Here is an 18,264-nt window from a genome sequence, read left to right on the forward strand (position 1 = left end):
CAGCACCCCCCACCACACCGCCAGGAAAGGGATCGCACCTGGAAGGGGGGAGGGAGGAGTAGGAGGCGGGGGTGGAGGAGAGAGGAGAGAGCCCTGGTGGAGGAGGGGGAGAAAGAGAAGGGGGGGGGTTGGTTGAGAGGAGGAGACACGGGGCGGGGGGTAGCGAGCGGGCGCAGTGATTCTTTTTTGGCGAGATACCCGGCCGCTGGAAGCTGCCCGGCCCCCGGCTCGGAGGGAGAGAGGGAGTTGCTGGTTCCCCGAGCTCCGCTGGGGAGGACGCTCAAGGTATGATTGAGCTGCTGCTGTTCTGCTTACTGTGGTCGCCATGTTTCAGAGTGTGTGTGTGTGTGTGTGTGTTACCCCCTGTCCCTGACAGCGCTCTCTCTCTCTGTTTCAGTCGGTGGGACGTGGGCAGTCACTGGCGATGCTGAGCTATAAAGGGGCCCCCGCTCTCTCTCTATCTGTCCGCAGGTCGCCTTCCCAATCTGCGTCTCTCTCTCTCTCTCTCTCTTTCTCTCCCTGACAGTCGCTGGGGGAGAAATAAACCAGCACATTGCCCTCGGTTCAGCCCCCCCCCGGAGCTAATCCAGTGTCGGGACACCCACCGTTACAGCCATTTATATTGCAGCCGTTTAGAACTGTTGGTGAACTCCATGCATTCAGTAGAATAAGAAGCTGAAAAGACTGATTTGAAATTGTAAATAGGTTGTCTTAAAAATAAATACAACGGTGTATTCGTGTCGTCAACCCTAAAGGCGTGGGGCTTGTTCGCGTGATTTATCAATAATTTTTTTTTCCAGACGTACTGTGTAACATTTTGTGTCTGACTGCAGATTTGTCTACGTGTTACTGCACAGTCCTTTTTATTAAAAAAAGGAGGGAGATCCCTTGGCGTGATTCATTTCTTTTTGGTCAGTAAGATGAGTTGCAGCTTTGACTGTTTGTCGGTTGCCAGCAGTTCTGCAATGCGGTGGGTGTGGTGTGGAGTCAATGGCAGTTTGTAGCCCGCTGCAGTGACAGCACACTCCGGGCCGCATCGTCAATGAGACAGGCTCTCGCCACCACCTCTCACTTCATTTCCCGTAGCAGGCAGAGGAAAGCTGACTTTCACCTCTCACTTCCTCTCGCTGGTAAGTTTCACAACATATGGTAGTCATCAAGAGAAACCTTTTTTAAAAAAAAAAGTGGCCGGGAATCCATCTTTGGAAACTTGCATTGCATTTCAACTTTTGGTTCTGCTTCGTATTTCCGAGGAAGGCTGCATTTCATTACTCTGACGTGCTCTTTATCGTCATTAAGAATGCCTTTTGTTTTAATACGTTCTGGTGTTAGTGCCCTTAATGTATCAGAGAACTACCAGTGATTAATCCAGGTCTGTTCAAAGATGCTGTCGCTCTAACTCAACCTGCTAAATGTAACTTAAAGTAAGTTACATTTCTTTAATTATACACTTTTTAAACCATTGTGAATGCCGAATCTTCACTCTAATTGTCTGGCATCTTCAGTTTAAAGTTTAAGATTGGAACATTTGTGCAAAATGACGTCCGATTTAATTGATGCTGCCACCTTTTGTTGAGTTTAAATCTACCCCTGGAAGTCGAAGCTTAATTTTTCTATACGGTCATGATGGAGTCATCGATCGACTGAAAAGACCTGGTGGCGAATTTGACAGAAGACCGGTTTTGAATTTATTTCAGTACTCAGTTCAAAAGAAGGATTTCAGGAGTTAATTTGTACTTTAAAATTATCTTGAGGGAAAATACTGGGTGCTTTTAATCAATAGAAAATTATTTCAAATGCTTTCTAAGTGAACAGTTACTAGAGTTGTTGCTTTGGAACAATTGTTTGCAAGTCTTTTGTACATTTTGATTTTACTTTAAATTGCCTGACCTTGAAATTTCACTTAAGGATAATGCCTACACAGCAGCAGCAGCTCGTAGAGTATTCATTTAGATTGAGCTGTCTCAGAACATTTTCAGTTTTTTCATATTTTTTTCTTGACAAATAATTGCAAATATTACCCTGCTGTAGAAAGAAGTGAAGCAGCTGCCATGAGTACATCCACCAGAGGCAACATAGCATCTGGCATGATATCTTCCTGTGACCTGGTTACTCATTGTCCTGAAAGATATTCTGTCTGAAGGACATGAAAGATTCAAGACTGAAGCATTTCCTTGTAGTTACCATATGTTATTCACAGGTACATCGCCTATTTAATATAAATGAACCACTTTACATACTTCACTGCCCGGTTTCCATTTTCTGCAATAAAAATTGAATGAATCTTGGGCTACACTTTTACATTGGTCAAATCAAACATAGTTAGAGAGGTGTTAAAAGTAGTAAGTGGCAGCCTAATATTTTAATTAATTTTGAACATTCTATGTGACTGAAATATGAACTAATTTTGATAGTTTTGGAAATGTATGTTGGATATCTTGATTATCTGATGTAAATATGGTGTAAATTTGTGGGTGAAACTGGAAGAACCGTGACACAAAACAAATGTATATTTCATACTTAGAGGGTGGATCTTGTTGCTTTGATATGTAAGTGTTTTTTAAGTGTTTCTGGAGATAATTATTACTATTGAAAAGCTCAGAGACTGCACCTTAGCTACCTGGATGAACAAACAAGCATTACATTTATGCTACTACCTTTAAAGCAGTTGTATTGTTTTAAACATTAAAATTATTTGTGCATGCACTGATAAGTCTCACCAGGAATTGTTTATTTTTTTGACCTGATTCAAATTTATTTCAAGCAGATGTTCTAAAATAGGAGATTGATTGATTGTTTTAATTTTTCAGGTGTCCCTAATTGATGTTCTTAATCTGCGTGCAATGTACCATAGATTCACAGAATTGTCTGTACAAACCAACACTGAATTTCCTTTTTGAAAGTGATTTGTAATGTGTTTTTTTTTGAGACAACAATTTTCTATCTTGTTTTAGCACACAGCTGTTGAGCTTCCAGCATCAAATGACATTCCCTCCAGCAGTGTCTGTCACTTTGTAGCCAGAATTCAGATTCAATACCCTTGAGAGATTTATTCAGCCGATTAAAGTACTTAGTGTGCAACGATTGGTTGTTGCTGAGATCCAAGTCTTGAACAGATGTTGATGGAGCAATGTCAGCCTTAGTGGACATTTTAACCCTACTCTCTGAAATCCAGCCTAGTTGGGGGAAGGGTGCAAATAAAGTAAGTGCTGTGCAAGAAAGCCCTTGGGATCCTGCTCCCTTCCTGTGAGATTGGATTTTAATCTGTTTTCAATGAGAATGTGGGACATCCATTGGAAAACAATGGTGTGTTGTGCATTAAATGTGCAAATCTAGTCTAGACGACTGCAATTTCAGCATGTTGGAGAGTTTCTCATCAAGAAGCTAATTGAGATCTCTTGTTGTATCTTAATAAACTTGTCTCATTTTAACTACTTACCCTGCTCTTACGGGCCTTCTCTTTCCCAGTTCTAGCCCTGTCTCAGCATGCGCCTTTTCTAGAAGAACTTGCTGCTGCGGGATATCCCAGAATTGATTGGGCATTCCTGGTGCAGTCGCTGGTTTTAAAAATGAACTTGCGTACCTGGGCAAGCATTGCTGGAGTTGCCCCTTTCCAAAGACCAGGAAGCCAGCCAATGCCAAAGTTGTCGCTTGAGGCACAGCGGTCTCCGGTGTCTGGAGGAATGCACAGCACTGTAGGAGGAAGATCAGTGCCCTTCTCCAATCTGCCAGCCTAAGTGCTGCCATCTTCTGACACTCCCTGCTTCTCTGCTATTTTACCTACCACCTACCAATGCTAATGCTCTACTCAATCACTATTGCCTGCACCATCTTCCCCCCTCTCGCACTCACTGATCCCAGCACTCTAACACTAACCCTGCATGCGCTCTTGCTGCCTGCTCATTGAGACACCTCCTCACCTGCACCAAAATTAACAGCTATGCCAACCACTTTTGTCTCCCTTATTTGCCTCTTTCTCAAATCAGGAGAAAAATAGCACACAAGCAGGCAGAAATAATCAAGATGGCTGCCTGACATTCACCTCCTCACCCATTATGTGATGAGGACTCTCGCTGAACCACCCTGAACAGTTGGCTGGCTATGTCCAAGTCCCTGGACTGGTATTGTAGGCTGCCCTTGAGTTACTGTGCTGGGACCTTTTTTTGCCTGAAGTTTATCGCTCTTGACTTGAATGAGGACTCCTCATAACCACACCAAGCTTTCTAGCATTGTGTTTGCACTAAAGGGCATGGCAGTACAGCAGGACTGTGACATTAGTATCTGACTGACCAGCAGGGCAGGGGTATCGAACCTTGGTCAAAATGAGTGAGTGCTAATGCAGTAAATGAACAGCAAAAAGCTGGAACTTGGTCCAGTCCATGAGTTGGTTGCATGTCTGTGAGCACAGTGTCATAGCTGCAGCATTACATTGATAGTTACCATTGTGCCCTGAGGTGTGCAGCATTGAATGCAGGATCATCGTACAAGTGGATCAGAGACATGTCACAAGAGTTCTTTAAAGGCTGGCACATGTCAGATTTTAGTGGCTGTGGCGTCCAGGGGCCGGTTCCCATGGAGCATGCCCTGAGATGTTGGTACCTGGAGGTCCTTTGGACTAAGTAGTAAGCTAAAGTCATCTGATACTCTCACTGACTTCCACGTCAAAATTCTCAGCTTCTATTTAGTTCGCAGTGGGCAGTAGGATGGGAAGCTGTGTATTAATCGGGTGAGATGTGCAATTAATAAGGTTTTTAGGCAATTCACTGCACCCAGTGAGAATCTTGCCTTGATGCCTGGAACCTAGTAAAAAGATGCAGCGAGTTGCTGCTGATCTCGCTGGATTTCTTGGGAAGTTCTGCCATGAGTTTTGCCATAGCCAAGTCATTTCTAGCACTGATTGGATTCTGCCTGTTGACTCACCAGGACACTTCTACACGCAGTTGGTGATGATGATGGATTGCTGCTGGTCAGGTAGGGTTGGAAACTGACAAGCTCCATTTAAACGAGGCCTTTAAAATTGCCTGGATGATGGTACAGCATAAAACAAGATAAAATTGAGATTTTATGCTATCTGATACTTCAGTGAGTAGAGTTTTGGATAAACACTATCATCTATTTTTAGTTTGCTTTGAGCACTTATCTCTTCACCACCAGAGCCAACTGCAACTTAAACCTTTTGCAAAATGAAGTCAATGAGGGGTTGATACATTTGGAAATTTTGAGGGACGTGGGAGTATAAGTAAAGCAAGTGTTTAAGGCAACGATCTGAAACATGGCAAGAAGCGGAGTTATTGTATCAGAAATGTTGCTGAAATTGACTTGAATCTTAGAAGTTCTTTTTGAAGGTATTAAACTGTTATTATTCTTTACTGAGTCTCAGTTTGATTAGTTCACTTCTTTGCATTTATAGTATATCCTGCTGTTGCCAGTAAAATATCAGTGGCAGATCTTATTGCAAGTGATACCCAGAGAGAGGGATCCGGTTCGTAAGAGTATAAGTACAAGAGGGTAATCTTGTGATTGTGTAAAATGGATAGCAGTGGCTAGGAAGCCTGTTTTATTTTTCTCTTCATTGAAATGATTGGACTTTTTTTAAAGGTGCTGAGGTTTAAAAGGGACTGCTGACTCATCTCATGTTTAGAGGTTAATTTTGACTGTATTCATATGTGAAATGATTGGCCAATAATTTTGACATGGGCACAATTGCCAAATTAGACACACATTGTACTAATTTTCAGAAATATTTCATTGCTCAAGTTTCTGTTCAAACTCATTTGCTTAACAACAAATGTAAGATTTGTCATAAACAAAATAATCAAGCGGCATTTAAATGCTAGGAAAAATTGCAGTCAAAATATATCTTGATGTGATTTAAGAGGCACAGTTTCTGTGACAAAGCAGAAAATGGCTTTATCTCAACAGTTAAGTATGTCTAATTAGTATATAGTCCACCACCTGTGAGTAACTAGATTTTAAATAACTGAAAATGATTTTAACCAAAACTATACAGCGCTGTTTACTTTTTACACTAGGGTACAGTAATTGGGTTTTTTTAAAAATTGGAGGCTGTTGATATGTACCATTTAATGTCCCCACAGCAAAAGAAAACTTCAAAGACCTTCCCAAAGACCCACAAATGAGTGCAGTTGGTGGTAATTCTGAACAATAATTAATTCACTCTGTTGGCTTGGCCACTTCAGTGAGCAGCGCCAGCTTCTTGTACAATTTGCAAAAAAATTTCTGTTCCTGCTGGGTGTAATTTGAGTAAGAAATTCCTTCATCATCTGTGCTTGTTTGGTTGATTTCAGGTGAATTGCACTTAAAAAATAAAAAAGGCAGTACACCCTAACAAAATTCATTATTTGTTGTAGTCCTTGGTGGGGGTCATTCACATTGCATTGAGGAGAGACTATAGCAGAGACTGTTGAATGACTTTCTTTTAATGGCTAACTAGCTGTTAATGGATAGTTTAATGTTTATTTAATTTAGTTACTCTTGGCATCAGAGCCTTTTTAGCATTTGCATGAATTCACTGAATTGTGAATCAGCAGATATTAAATCAATATTCTTTTTAACATTCCTCTTGACCCAATTTTCTCCTCTTTGACTGCAAGCATGATGTGAGCTCAGGCATGGCTGCACAATTCGACTAACCATTTCACAGAAGAGCATGTCTTCACTTTGTTGTACATTTCTGTGATCAATGATTTCATAGTTGGCCTGTTTCCTGTGCCTCTTCCAGCAGTTTTGTCACATGGTAATGTGTAGGTTTTGGAGATATGGGAGACCTGCTTATTTTCAACAAACCAGTCTGAGCGAAACAAAGAAGAAACAAAGGGATGTAGAAGAAAAAACTGTGTAGAATTTGTAAAAGGAAGTAAGGGCAGAGAAAAAGTGAAGTGAGCTTGAATAAACAACGGGATAGAAATTGATGTGTTCTGTTTTAGGGCATACACTATTTCTGGAGCTCCAAGACCTGGTCCACTATACTTACAAATTGGACTTTTTGGCAGAATAGCTATCAACAATTACTTAGTCCAGCAGCAGTTTGTGGGTATTGGGTGGGAGGGATCAGAGTGAGCAGGGCTTTGGTGCTGGAAAGAAGTCAAAAGGCAAGAGGGGCTCTGTGGGAGGAAACTTATTAAAAATTGGCAACAGTAAAGGAATAATGACCGTGTTAGGAACCTGAGTTCAGAGGTGAATAAACATCAGAGGTACACTCATCCCGGTTGGGAACAGGAAAAGTGGTAGGTCCTACTTGAAATAGCAAGAGAGGTAAGGACTCTTTGAAGCAGAGACAGAGAAAGAGAGACATTCTGGGTAGAACACGGACAAATGGAGTTCATTGTGAATGCGTGATAAGTGATCCAGTGGTCAAAGGGCAGGAAGGTTTTATTGGCCCTATTCAAACACCAACTTTCAATACTGAAACCTCTCTAACCAGTCTTCACCTACATTTTCTAGGCCACTCATGCCATTGGTCTATGATCTTGAGCTTGAGATTGGGATTGGGATTTTGTGAAGATGGCGGGGAGGCTGGAGAAGTAGAATTTTGAGATGATTTAACTTTGCTGAACAATAGATAAATGAAAGAGAAACCTGGTGTATGCAGATTGACCTTATTCTGCCCAGTATGGGAGGAATGGTAGCTAGCCACATGAAAATGCACTGGATCCCCCAACAAACTGAATAAGCAATGCTGTCACAATGAGTTAGCTCGTGAACTGGTGGGTGGGTTAGGTGCATCTTTCAGGAGGAGAGGGTCGAGCACATATCTGTCATCTATTAGAATGGTCAAATGACAGCAAGCTGGTAATACAGTGCCTTCTAAACTGGGAAAGGAAGAAAACATATTCACAAACACAAAATTAGCTGCTGACATTAAAATTATAGAAATAATAAACCTGTAACTTGTACAGGAAACAACTTGCAATTGATATTGTCTTTTGTTTTTGCTGCCAACTGTGCATTTGATCAACAATACGAGTTTGATTTCTATAAGTATTCAATTTCTAAGCCAGATATGGACTGACTTAATGGATTTATTGCTATATGGGTTCACAGCTGGTATGTTTTTTGTTTTGTTTTGCATTTTATTTCTGTGTTGTATTTATGACGGTTCAGGTCTTACACATACATCGTCTTTTGACCTACTTTGCATACCTAGAAATCAGGAAAAGGTGGTACAATTTGATCAGCGAAATCAGTTGCTTAACACGGGGTGACCATATGGGTGAACAAATAATTAATCAAATGAAACTTTAAAACTTCATACAACAAATTTCTTTAGTACAGGGACATTTTGTCTTTTCCTTTTTTCTATCTTGTAGGTAGAGAGATGGATCATATTCTAAACTTGTGATACAGCTACTTTTTTTTTTTTTTGCTTTGTACATTGGATAATAAACTTCTAAATCCGTGGTGGATGACATTCTTGGTCCAAAGCCTCACTGGGGGAGAAACATGGCATTAAGGTTAATGTCAACCTTTGAAACATGGCTTAGTTATAATAATGTCATAGTGAAACAGCAATGCCAAGCTACAGTCATAAAAATTATTTTAATATCTAAAGTCCTGAAAATGTATGATTACACTTCATGTCTAACAAATAATGTAGAATTACATCTAGCATAGAATGAGCTATGACAATTCTGGACATTTTTTGCTTTTAATGGAGAAACTGTGGCTTGAGAAGAAGGTGAAATGATACAGCAGACTCATCTGTAAGTCTGTGACAGCTGGAACTTGAAATTAGAGGTTGCCTGGCTTCTTGGGATTATTAAATGCAATAAAGTACGCAAGGAAGAGTATAACTGGCAGCTGTTAGCTCTTAAGCAAAATGGAGCATGATAAAGACTACATCCTCTTGAAAAGAAAAGGATCTTTTGATTTTTAGTATTGTTGCAGCTTGTGCGTACATGTCCCATTTAAGCAGCATTTATTCTTCACATATGAGTGCCATGTTTTATGTAAAACTTTTTGGAGAATTAATTTGGTGATGACAAATAGAATATGCATATATGGTCTCATGAGATTATTTTATCAGAATAAATTGACTTGAATTTTTAATTGTGTTGGGATTGTCTTTACTTTGGGGAATGCTGTTGATGTGAGTTACAGTTGTTTAGACATATGATTGCCAGAATGACTTTTGAAAAGGCACTGTAGGTGACCTGTGCATCGCTGGCGTTTATTGTTACTCTCTGGTGGTACTTGATAAGGTGACAGTGTATTTTGAACCGTTGCGACGATGGTATTCCCAACTGTTAGGCAGAGAATTGCAGAAGTTTGATCTTTTGATGATGAAGGAACAAATGTATTGTGTAGTCAGGAAGGTTGTGGGGTGGGGGGCACTTAATGGTGATCCTATGTACTTGCTTGCATTTAGGTGGTGGATGTTGTGGGTTCGGGAGATGTTGCTGAATAAGTGTAAGCTCGTTGCACAGTGAATCATGTGGAAGAGTAAATGCCATTGCTGTGGTCTTTCATTGGTGAAAGAAGTGTGTGTGTTACATGCTCCTTAACAGCACAAAGTGAGATGTTGTTCAGGTAGCATTGCAGGAAAATAGGAATTGTTAATAGAGCTAAGTGCTGCAATGATCAGCAGTCGACCCTCTTCTTACCATATGATGGAGGGATGTTGATTAATGGAGCAGTTAAAGATAATTTAAACTTCATATGCTGTCCTTAGCAATTGTTTGTCACTTCCTAGCCTCCAATAGCCACAGACATTTTCCTTTTTTGTTCTGGAATGATTCCAGGCACTCGTTGCAATTTGTGTCGGTTACATTACTGGTGTCCCTTGATGCCACACTCCATCGTATGCAACCCCAACTTTAAGGGCTTAGGACAGTGATGTACTTCTCCAGTCTAGAATTCAACTCTTTCTTTCATTTTTTAATCCATGTTTAGATTAAGGTTGCAATGTGTGTAGTGTAGTGGTCCCAGCAGAACCAAGATCCAGCACTAGTCGAGTGTGTGCTATTTACGGTCATAGAATTATGCAGCACGGAAACAGACCCTTTTGGTCTAACCCGTCCGTGCTAACCAGATAGCCTGGGTTGATCTAGTCCTGCTTGCCACATCCCTCCTGAACCCTTCCTATTCATGTACCCATCCAGACACCTTTTTAAATGTAATTGTACCCACCTCCATCATCTCCTCGCAGCTTGTTCCATACACATACCAACCTCTGCATTAAAAAAGGTTGCCCCTCAGGCGCTTAAATCTTTCCCCTCTCACCTTCTTTTAAACCCTATACCCTCCAGTTTTGGACTCACCTACCCTGGAAAAAGACCTTGGCTATTCACCCTATCCGTGCCCCTTGTGATTTTATAAACCTCCTATAAGATCAACACACAGCCTCTGACACTCCAGGGAAAATAGCCCCAGCCTTTCAGCCTCTCCCTACAGCTAAAACCCCCCCAACCCTGGCAACATCCTTGTAAGTCTTTCAATTTTAACAACATATTGCCTATAGCAGGGAGACCAGAATTGAACACAGTATTACAAATGTGGCCTAACCAATGTCTTGTACAGCTGCAACATGACCTCCCAACTCCTGTATTCAGTGCATTGCTGAACATAGGTAAGCATGAAGCAGCAAAACAAAACCACTGAGAAAATGATCAGTTAGTCACTTCTTGGGGATCTTGATGGAGGGCTATATTTTGGTCACGACAGTAGAAGAATTGCCCTGCTCCTATTTAACTTGTGCCCTGTGGCCTTTTATATTCAGCTGAAAACTAGCTGTAATGTCTCAACTTAGTGATGGCACCTCTGCCTTTCTCTTTATAGCAGATGCTCAGTGAGGTGTTATCCTAAATAACATGCCTAACTCGAGGCATGACTCTTGAAAATTGCAAGACTGAGTGAAATTTATATTTTAATCTTTTAAGTATTAACGTTGTCCCATCACTGTTAGGTTTATTAAACATCAAATTGAAATGCGGACAGCAATTGTCTGTTGCATGCTAGTTCGTGCGTAAGCTTTCTTTCTATTGGATGCTTCTGTCTCCCTCCCCCTCTCCCTAATGAGATCTTAGCCTATAGCCCTCTGGGGCTACAGTGACTTTCATGTTATTTCCTATTTCACACCCAAGAAATGAAGCACATTATTATCTGGTACCTTCAAATAACACTCTACCACCTAATCTAATTTGTGCTGGCAGTCTACTTATCAGCTTCTGGAGCCTTTCTTGTTTTATGGACACCTGACAGCACATTAATTCAGAATGCTGATCAAATGATCTTGGATGCTGTTGGGCTTCTCAAGTGGTGTTGGACCCGCATTCACCTTGAGAAAAATAATGAAGAGCATTACATCTCAATCATGACTTGTGCCTTGTAGATGAACAGACTGTACAGAATGTGGATGTGAGCCGCTCACTACAGATTATTTAATCTGGTGGAACCAAAGAATTTGAGGCAGGCCCAATTAGATTTCTGGTCACCCTCAACCCTGGGTTATGTTGATTGTCGACGGTATGAGTCGAAAAACCGTTGCATGTTTGAGGTGCTGGTTAGATGCTGTCTTTTTGGAGATAGTCATTGCTTCATACTTGTGTGGCACAAATGTTGCCCATCATTTCTCAGCAGATAGGTGAAAGGTCTCCTAATTCTGATTGCATTGTTTTTAATGATTTATGAATGGAGTTGTGTATTGTGTAGCTATCAGAGAGCAGGCTCAGTTCTGATACTATAACCAAAGGAACTTCATTTAAAGCAGCTGAAGACTTGGATCTAGAGGTCCTGCCAATATGTTTTGGAGCTGAATTGAAGGTACTCTAATAACCATAGTCTGACACTCGTGACTCCAGTCAATGGAGAAAATTTCCCCTCCTCTACTGAACTCCATTTTATGAAACTTGTTGCTGCCACATTCAGCAAATGTTGTATTCCTTTTGTGTCTGCTGGAATTCAACTCATACTCATTGTTTGAGCCAAGTCAGTAATACAGTTAGCAGTGAGTGATCCTGGCAGAACCCATGCTGCACATCGGTGAGTAAGTGCCATTTGATAACTGACATCCAGAATAGCTGGTAAACTCCTAATTCATTGGGGTGAATTTGCCTTTGTTTCTAAGGTGAAAATATACCTGACCACTCTTCTAGTTGAATAAAACCAAAATACTGTGGATGCTAAAAATCTCAATTAAAAGCAGAGTGCTGGACAGTTGCTGCCAAATCCACTGGTTTTCTGCAGTGCCTTGTTTTTCGTTTATATTTTCCATTTGCCCTGGCATGTTCCAGAGCTACAGTTGAGTTATTGGAGTCCATAGTCTCTGCCCTCTTAAAACTTGAAAGAGGTATAAATAGACATTTAGTTACAGTAATTTTTTTTAAAAGAAAAATCTTGTCATGAGCATTACCAAGAACGATTTGGGAGTTGGAACACTTTCCCGCAAGAATATTGTGGGATACAAACAGTTGAAGCTGGCTGTTTTAACGTTAAAGCAAATTAGATGAAAGAATATAAAAACCGAAAGAACTGTGGATGTTGTGAATCAGGAACAAAAACAAAGTTGCTGGAAAAGCTCAGCAGGTCTGGCAGCATCTGTGAAGGAAAAATCAGTTAACGTTTCGGGTTCGGTGACCCTTCCTTAGAACTCAGAATATGGTACACATACGTAAATGTGATATAAGTTTTTTTTTTTTTTAAATCTTTGGACCATGTGAATTCTACTGCAGAGGGATCATTTTGTATTTGTCTTTAAAGCACTTAGAAATTCTGTGCATTGTCACATTCCTTTGACCAAAAACATTTTTGCATTGATGTGAAGGTGAAGGGTAATTATACCATTCAGAATACTTTCGAATGGGAGCACAACTAAAATGGTGCTATTTACTATCCTTGTAAAACTGCTGTTGTTTACCAAGCAGCTTCGTTTCAACCCACAAATGGTACCAGTTTAAACTTTCAAGATAGTGAAATTCAAAGTCCATAAACATGGTTATAAAGGCAGAAGAATGGTTTGCTTCGGTGCTTCACACTACACCATAATATTGGGGAAATGAAAACCAATGACCAGCAAAACCTAGACTTGAATTAACAATTGGGCTGAGGCGGTGCATTAGAATAATAGACCCTCAATCACAAAGGTACTTGTATTTTCGCATGAAGACTTTGTTAACTTCTCATTACAGCTTTCAAGCCCCTGCTTTGTGTATTTTGATTTCTTTCTATTTCAGCTCCACACCTCCAGAGAAATTGAGCCTTTTACTTGCCTTTCTGCTTTATTTTCTCCCCCAGGGTATGGAATTATCTTGGTCATGAATTTCGCTGAATCTTTGCAAATGCACCTAGATCATGTTTGTGGTAAGGGACCCAAAATGGACATGCCATCATGGTTTGGTTGTAAATACCTTTATCGTTGCACGGTTGGGTAGGCTCAGTTATTGAAGCTTGACTAACAGTAAGGAACATCCTTGGAAATTAGATACCCATTATGTTTATGTATTAGAATGGCCAGGAATTTATAATTCCAAATTGGTGGTTTCTGTCTAGGCCCGAGCTTGTATCTATGTATCCGTTATTCAGATATTTCACAAATAGTGTTGGTGGCATTTTTACGATATAACTGTTCATTCCCCTCCTGATTTACTGAAGCTGATGTAACTGAGGATATCGGAAAGTTACATGTCAGCCTGCATGTCAGTGCAAAGGATAAGTTAATTTTAATAAGTTACTTTAGCCAAGGAAAGGAAATTTGCTTTGAGAATTTTTATTTCCACCCCTCTCTTCACCTCCAATTTCCCCTATTCCCATAAACTTCTGAAATATGTATTCTTCTCTAATTCTGCTCACAAATCATCAATTTTAATAGTGCCAGTATTGGAGACTGTGTGCATTCAGCTGGTAAGGCCCAAGCTCAAGAATTCTTCCTTTAAACTTTATATCAATGATCAAGATTTTGGTGGTTTTTCCCTAAGATTTTCCTGTTTTGACTGTGTCAAATTTTGCTTTATAAAACTCCATGGAGAGTGCCTCAGGAGATTCATTATGTTAAAGATACACCATATACGCGAAAATGGCAGTTCTTATTTGTTGTTCAACCCATCTTTGTGTATTTGAGTACAGATCCTGCTGAATCAGCTGACAAATACAGTTACTGTAAAGTAATGTTCAGGTCCAGGAATAGATCTTGTGGTGTGTCTGCCTGGTCTATACGTCTCCAACAGATCAGGAAAGAATTTAGTCATATTTTCCTAATTAACTACAGCTTTTATTAAACACACGTGATTCTAAGCATATGTCTACTAAACTGATGGTGAAACTCAACAAAGTCAAAGGGCTTGGAGTGCCTAACTGTCAATGTCCTCAGACTCGGAATTATGTTTTAGTTGCTTAATGAACTATTTACTTAGGAAGGAACAGGATTTTGATTACTTGGAACTATGCCACTTCAATTTTTTTTCATGAGCTGGCATTCATTCTCAATGGAGGCCTTTTTACAAACCAGAAGTTTTAGTGTTTAACCAAAGTAGCTGGATTAACTTGAGTGAAACAACAGAAATTTATATTTATCTGCTTTCAATTCTAATTCTAGTTACAAGTTTTAAAAGCACTGTAGTCATGAAATCTTGATTTTTAAAAATTGAGCATGTTTTCACTGGGAAAATGCAGGTTGAGAGTTGATATGACTGCTCTTCTTGGGATTCGAAAGCTATTAAATAACATGAACCAGGACAAGCTATTTCACCTGGTACTCCGGATCTGTCCCAATCAGTCGAACCAGTCTCCAAAGGGAGGTAAATTCAAAACTAATCATGAAAAGTGATTCAGTGGACAATTGAACTGTCATTGAGCAGGGTCCTGAGTGGGGCAATTTAAGAACTTTGTATTGATTAAATCACATGCAAGTTAGATTTTAGTGAGTAATTTGAGACAGAAGTTGTGATGTAGTAAGTATAGCGTGCCTTGAAAGAAGAGATTTTTGTTTTGACAGTCCGTTCTCAATTTTTTTTCTTGTCATGCCTGGAACTCTAGACTAATTAGTTGTATTTGAATGCTATAGTTAGTCGAACTTTATTGCATCATGCAAATATCAGGATAGTAGAAGTGAAATCAGATTAACCTTCACTACCTGATGATTTCCAGAAATTATTCCATCTAGAAATATTGATTAGTTTTTCTTCAGTTAAAAAGATCTTTCCTCATGTAAGATCATGAGTATTGTGAAAACCCAAGTGAGTTTTTAGTGCTCAAGCATCTACAGAGGAATGATTGCATGTATACATGTCAGTCTAATGATTATTCTTCGAGTTGTACATGTCTTGTTGCAAAACTTCACAGTAAGGGTGAGGGTTTCTCAACCTTACAACTGTTATGTATACTCATTATTTTGTGACTGTATGCATGTTTTAAATTACCAGTGGCTTTAACCTTTTTATTTATCTTTAATATCTATTGTGCAGTGAAGTTCAAAACGAAAGTTGCAGTTTTGCCTTGTGGTACATAATACACAAATTTGATTCATTAATGGATTCTGAAGTGGTCACTTGGTCTGTTCCAATTAAGACCTATTTGATGTCATCTGTGTCATATGAATTTCTTATGAGTAATGAAACAGTCTCTGATCTTTTTGATCAACAACTATGACTATTGGGTTTCAGAAAAATACATGGCTATGACTGCCATTGCTAGGTTGACCTGGTGCTCAATGCACATGTCATAACAGGAAAGATGGTTTCTGCTGCTTTTGCAATATTTCCAGACTACTGAGTGGATGTTTTAAAATGAAGTTTTTCTGGTCCTTATTGTTTGCCATCAGAGTTGACTGCAGAGAAAAGTTGTCATTTCCATCTAAAATGACTAACATTTTTGCTTTGGCTAAGTCCTAACATTCAGCACTGTAAAGGCTTTTTAATATATTTTTTAAGAATCTTGTGAAACCAATTAGTCAGTGGATGCTGAGTATGTCTAGCTTTTTGTTTTCTAGCAGCTGGGATGTTCAGATTTAAAGTCTCCTATTTTCGAAAGTTGGCATTTTGATGTCAATTACTATGTGTTGTTTTCCTGTTGGGGTCCTCATCCTTGAACATGTTCTTGTGGAAGGTATGGTATTTAATCCCTCAGTCTTTTTTTTTTTGTCTGTGGGATTTGGGAATTGTTGGTTATGCCAGCATCTACTCTCCATCTCTAATTGCCCTGGAGAAGATAGTTAGATGCTTTGTTGAGCTACTGCAGTCCATTGAGAAAGCAGACCCAGAGTTGCGTTAGGAAAGGAGTTCCAAAATTTTGACCGGTGTCATTGGAATTAATGAACACTGAAGTGTGTGGCTTGCACATGGCATTTGACGCATGTATCTGCTGTTCATATCATTTTTTTGGGTGGAGGTTGTGGGCCTGGAAGACACTGTCAGAGGAGAGTTGCTGCAGTGTTGGTTGGTTGATTTATTGTCACTTGTACCGAAGTACAGTGAAAAGCTTTCTTTATGAGCGGTACAGCAGATCGTAGTAAGCAAAGGATGTGGGGTGCAATAGGTCTTTGATGTTGGCAGCCTTTCCGTGGCAGTGAGCCATGTAAATGGAGTCCATGGATGGAAGATTGGCTTCCATGATTTTCTGGGCTGTGCACACCACCTTCTGTAGTTTCTTACAGTCCTGGGCAGAGCAGTTGCCAAACCAGGCCGTTATGTACCCCGACAGTATGCTTTCAATGATACATCTGTAGAAGTCAGTGAGGGACCTTTTATGGACGTGTCAAATTTCCAGAGCTGCCTGAGGAAGAGGAGGTGTTGTTGTGGACTCTTGACTATCATATTCACGTGGGAAGTCCAGGACAGGATGTTGGTTATTGTCACTGCGAGGAACATGACACTCTCCACCTTCTGAACCTCGGTTCCGTTGATGTAGATGGGAGTGTGTTCTCCTCCTGTCTTTCTGTATCTTGTGAATGATGCAAACTGTAAGAAGTGGAGGGAGTGAATATTAAAGCTGGTGGCTGGAGTGCCAATGAAATGAGCTCTTTTATTTGTGCTGGATGATGTCAAGCTTCTTGAGTGTTGCCTGGATGGGTGCAGATCAAACAAGTGCAGATTGTTTTATCAAGCTTGTGCCTTGTCGTGGATTTGGTTTGGGGGTGATAGGTGGTGAGGAGTTTGCCGCAAGATTTCTGATCTGCCGTTGTAGCAACAGTCTGGTTCAGTTTTTGAGCATTGGTAACCCCTAGGATGATGATAATGGCGGTTTAAGTGATGATGATGCATTGAATATCAAGGGGTGAAGGTTAGATTCTCACTTGTTGGAGATGGTCATTGCCTGGTTGTTGTGTGGTGCAAAAGTACCTTGTTTAAATGAATTGGCAAGGAAATGATGGTGTTTAGATAGTAGTGAGAAATCTCAGATAATGTAGCCCACCCAAAGCTGTGATGTAGAGTTTTATTTTTAACTGAATAGATTGTTATAGAAGAACTGAAGGCAAATTTGTTTTTTGGAGACCTCCAGTGTCAGAGCGTTTGATATCAATGCTGATCTGATGCAGAGCCCAGTTTGGAAGCTGAAAGCTGCATTGGGATTGGCACTCCACCAACATGCTTACTGAACTGTTCTGCCATGTTCAGACTTTTTAATGAAGGCTTTTCACAAGATACTCTTAACAGATGCCTGTGTGGAAAAAGTGCAGAACTATACTGACATATTTTTGCTCATGATAAATTTGAGTCCTCTGCTTGCCTGGTTGCCCGGTAGTTAAGTAGTCTTAAATTCAAGCTCTTGATTGGGCATACAGATGATGTGGATTGTTCTCCAGATGCCAGCTTTCCTTTTTTCTGATGAGACTGTAGTGAATTTGTTCATAGCATTTTTTTCTTCCCCCTTGTTCTTTAGGGTATTGCAGTAATGTAATAAATGTGAATGGTGCAATATCCCAAAGATTGAATCATGTTGGATAACAACCTTTTTGTGTTCTTCCGTGGGATGTGACTGTTGTTGGCTAGGCCAGTGTCTGTGTGTCTGTGCCTGTGAAGGTGTAGTGTTCTTGAGCCACTGCAGACCATTTGGCCATTTTCAGGTACACCGGCAATGGAAAAGGAGTACCAAGATTTTGACCAAGTGGCAGTGAAGGTATAGTTGTTTCATTCCAAGATAGAACGGCGTGCGAGTTGGAGGGGAGCTTGCAGGCAGTGAGGCTTCCAAGCATATGCTGCCCTCCTCACTGTCTATGTAGTAGAAGTCACATGTTTGGAAAGTGCTGTTGAAGGAGTTTGCTGAGTTATTGCAATGCATTTTGGCATGCAATGTCCATCTATGATAGACACTGCT

General features: G+C 40.3%; 1 protein-coding gene across 1 annotated transcript in view; it reads left to right on the forward strand.

Annotated features, from left to right (window-relative positions):
• The first annotated feature begins 152 nt into the window (after positions 1–152).
• The window catches only part of LOC109927897 (band 4.1-like protein 3), a 162,317-nt gene continuing 144,205 nt past the window's right edge, over positions 153–18,264 (forward strand). Inside the window, exon 1 of the mRNA XM_048595801.1 lies at positions 153–285. The gene's annotated coding sequence lies outside the window, so the exon portion shown is untranslated. The remainder of the gene's footprint in view (positions 286–18,264) is intronic.

Source organism: Rhincodon typus, chromosome 4 (assembly GCF_021869965.1).
Source record: "Rhincodon typus isolate 14 chromosome 4, sRhiTyp1.1, whole genome shotgun sequence".
NCBI classification, from domain to species: domain Eukaryota; kingdom Metazoa; phylum Chordata; class Chondrichthyes; order Orectolobiformes; family Rhincodontidae; genus Rhincodon; species Rhincodon typus.